We start from the raw sequence: 4,392 nt of genomic DNA on the forward strand, positions 1-4,392 counted from the left end.
GTAAAACCAACCTTACAACATTGGGACTACCGTCCCGGTAAGAGAAGTGAGAAACAAGAAACACGTTTTAAAGCGCGTTTCTTACCTTCTAACATCCACATTGTTCTGCTGAACTTATATACTAACAGTTTCGCTTGCTTGTAAACAAATCCATGTGCTTTATCGTTACTTTTTTCCACAGTTTGAAATAGCACAACTTCTCCAGCAGAGGGGAAATAAAGCTAATATTTTCAAGGGGGGTTTAAATACCATTCCTTTATTATTGATATTTGAGGTTTGTATGACACTCAAACTGTTGTAGTATGTGGGTACTTTTTCCTATGGAATTTCACTGACAAACAAATGCAATTCACTCTGTGATTAACTTCTTTCAGTCTAACAGCTGCACTTATCAATATGTGAAAGGAGACCATGTCATGCCCACCAACCTCTCTTAGTCCTGTACACTGCAAATACAACAACCGCTACTGCTACAAGTACAGCCACAAGAGTTCCCATGCTTTTCCCCAGGTTAGATGTTTTTCCTGCAAAGTAAAATAATTTGTTCTTAATATACAAGACCAGCATTGTCAGCATTGAATACAAACTCTGCTGCTGCAAACACACAAACCTTAAACAAATAGGACAGACATGCTACAAATGCCCATACCAAAATACAGCACCAAAGCTAATGTGTTTTAAAGTAGAAGCATGATGAAATGTGGGGTAAAGAGAAGACATCAATAGTATATTAAGTATTTTACAATAAAAGCAAACAATATTTCTACAGCACATCTTATTGTGCTAGAGACTGACCTCCATTGGAGCTTCCCTACATCATCTCCACTTGCTCTGTATTATTAGCCTGACGAGCCAGACCCACATTAAAATGTAGGGTCTGGGCACTCACAGTTTGCAGTGCTCAGTCCGAGGGGTGGGATAATCGGTTGTCTTTCAAATTCCCTCTGCACGTAAGAGTCCCATGCATTTTCCCACCAGCGGAGCTAGTTGGCTAGTTCAAACTTTTGCAAACTTAAAAAAAGCTTAACTCGTGTCACACTGTTCGCCAACAGCAACATCCATCTTTGTTTTCAAGTAGCAGGGAATTCAAGCCAAACCGTCGCAACTCTGCCATCAATCATTATGTTAAGCCCGCCTAACGACTCTATACACGATTTGATTGGCCCGATAGAAGTTTAATTTTTCGAGCTCACAAGCCAACGGAGAGTAGCTAGACTAGCCCTGGCAGCAAATGTAATTTGCTGCCGCTAGGGTGCGTCCAGATTTCTAGGCTACTGTATTATAGGACTGGCTACTGCATTGGCCAGTGAGGCTACACTGCATAAGAGGAAGGAGGAGAGGGGATAATGGAGAAATGGAATGCTAGTCAACATGCTCACACACTCAGGCATTGGAAACCCAGTGGGACAACACCAGAACAAAACAATATGGAGTGTTGGTAGAAAACTAACATCAAAAATATAGCTGCAAGCAGCAATGAGGGGGCCAAGCAGGCAGTTCAGCAGTCCAGCAGTCCAGAAGTCCAGATTTGCCATGCAACTCAATGCCGTGGCATCAGGCATATAGCATTAAGCAGTCACAACAAGTTCCATGTCAAACAACCCAAGATTGGCTGAGTTACAAGGTCAAGTTTCACATCAAAACATAACTGATTTTGTGTGGCTGAACCAGGGCTGAGTGTTGCCCCCCCTCACCCAGCCAACCCACCGCCCGCAATGTCGCCCCTGCCCGTCCCACCCGCCCCACCCTTGCACGCGCCGCATTAGAATTAACTGGATGGAACTTCGCTGTCAACAGTTTCACATCAAAAATAAAAGATCGATTGAGATATGATCATGCTTGCTGTGATTTCAATGCCCCAATAGAGGTCAAAAGGTCACCAAATTATTTGTGCATCATCAGGATGAACCAGACAGTTCTATGGGCTGCCATTGACCTCCATTGCAGAATAATACAGCAACTACAGGCCAAAATACATTTTTGCCAATTCCAGAGCCCCCTAGAGGTCAAAGGTCACCAAATTTCTTGAGCGTCCTCCTGGTGGGTCCTGAGGACCATGTACTAAGTTTGGTTTTGATACATGAAAGCGTTGCTGAGATATGAGCTCACTTCCTGTTTGGCGGCGTCGCCACAAATTTCGATTGGCTGTTACAGGCGAACGCTTCGGTCAATCGTTCCAGAAAATTAAACACTGATAAGGCAAGGTCTGAGGATGGTCTGAGCCAATTTTGGTGAAAAGCAGATAAAATTTGTGACCAGTGAAAACTTTTACGTGTTTTTGGTTAAATTCAATATGGCGGCCGAATCAATTATGTTGACATCACAAGTTGGCCTGGGTCAGCCTAAGGACATCCAAAAGTACTACCAGACACCACTAGTATGTTTTAATTCCAAACACATCAACAGCTACAGGCCAAAATGCATTTTCGCTAATTACAGCGCCCCTAGAGGTCAAAGGTCACCAGATTTTTTTGAGTGCTCTACAGATGGGGATATAAGTCCATGTACTAAGTTTGGTTATGACAGATGAAAGGGTTGCTGAGATATGAGCTCACTTCCTGTTTGGCGGCTTAAGCTGCATATTTCGATTGGTTGTTCTGGGCGAACGGTTTTAGTTCGAAGACAAAAATCGATAACTTTTGTGCAGATTAGTCTGAAGATCATATGTATTAAGTTTCGTAAAAATCGGACAAACTATGTGAGGCGTGAAACTTTAGTTTCACTTTCGATAAAATCCAATATGGCGGAAAATCCATCATGGCGGAAAATGACGTCATAGGGTGCGTTGAACTCGGCTTGGTCCAAGGATTACAACGATACCACATTTTTGACAATCGGCCATACGGGTCAAAAGTTACGTGCGTGAACGCACATCCAACTTTGGCCTGTTGGTGGCGCTAGAGTGCTTGAGTTGCCATCATGAAACTTGGTGACATTAATCATGGTACTGTCCCTAATAAGTGTGCCAAATTTCACAACTTTTTACCAGACGGTTCTATGGGCTGCCATTGACTTCCATGGCGGAAGAAAGTATAATAATAAGAAATCATAGAAACACAATGGGTGCCTTCGCAGCTTCGCTGCTTGGCCCCCAACTACTACTATAAGCCATGCAAACCCCCAACACCTTACAATAACTGAGGGCTGCTCCCTGTAGGTTTGCAGGAACGACAGGTGCATTTATCATCATGATCAAATGACTACATAAGTTTCTCTCTCATAAGTTGAGCTTTTCATTTTTTTGTTACTTTGAAATTATATTACAAGGGCCATTATCTCAAGAGCCTGGGGTTAAGTGCCTTGCTCAAGGGCACAACAGGGGAAGCCATGAATTGAACCCAAATCTTTTCAGACATGCTAGCCCAGCTCCTTAGCTATTATGCTGCCACCGCCCAGGTCAAAAGTTATTGCAATAACTTTTTAATACAATCTCACAAATGTAATTACTTCCCACAAATAATGATAATTGCAATAATTATTAAGTTGGTGGAAGGCAACGGTTATTATGCTTGGGGGATATCATTACATTGGTGGGATCATTGCGTTTAAAAATTAATTAATTAAAAAAAATGTGTTTGTGCTTTATTTATTTATTAAGCTGATGGGAAACTTATATTGGTGGGTGTTACACTTCACCATCACATTTTAGACATGATACCAGGGCATGCTCAATCCCATACAGTCTGTTCACCAACCTGAGACTGAGGAGTCTGAGAACAACTCTTTCTCTGAGATGCTCTTGGTCTTCCAGCTCTCTGAAACAGTGGTGCAGGTGTAGATCACATCCAGGTGTTCACTCCTCTCCACAACCCAAACTGGACCAGACTCCTTTCCACCTTTGTTATCAGTCCAGCTGACCTGAGGGTTTTCATTATTGCCCCCTGTACAATTTAGAGTGCAGGTGGTGGAGTTACACTGTTTGGTAATCCTGAGTTCCAACATGGTATCTGAAGAAAAAAAAAACACTGTCACACTTGTCTAGCTACTTGTCTGGTATATAATTTCTTCTGGTCTGAGTCAAGTGATGAGTTTGAAAACTTGGACCATTTCCCCCTTAATTTAGTCTCTTTTTACACAGAAAAAAAATACAAGCACACCTAAATTCATCATGGCAAAGTATGTAAGAACATTTAACCAAGTGAGCTCATTGGTCAAATGTGTCTGGGGCAGGAGCAAGAAAAATCTTGAAGGATCCATCCAGTGTCCTAAATTAGTGCATATTTCTAGAAACCTTGTAATGCAATTTGGAGGAAAGTCAAGGTTTACCCTCCTAACAGGTAATAGTGTAGGTAATCTAGACAAACTATTCCAGCAGACTGCAATTCAAGGGAACAACCTCAAAATACTATACTGCTCCACACTATTCAAAGATGATGAGCTGTCTTCAAACCT

Source organism: Alosa alosa, chromosome 3 (assembly GCF_017589495.1).
Source record: "Alosa alosa isolate M-15738 ecotype Scorff River chromosome 3, AALO_Geno_1.1, whole genome shotgun sequence".
In the NCBI taxonomy this organism is placed as follows: domain Eukaryota; kingdom Metazoa; phylum Chordata; class Actinopteri; order Clupeiformes; family Clupeidae; genus Alosa; species Alosa alosa.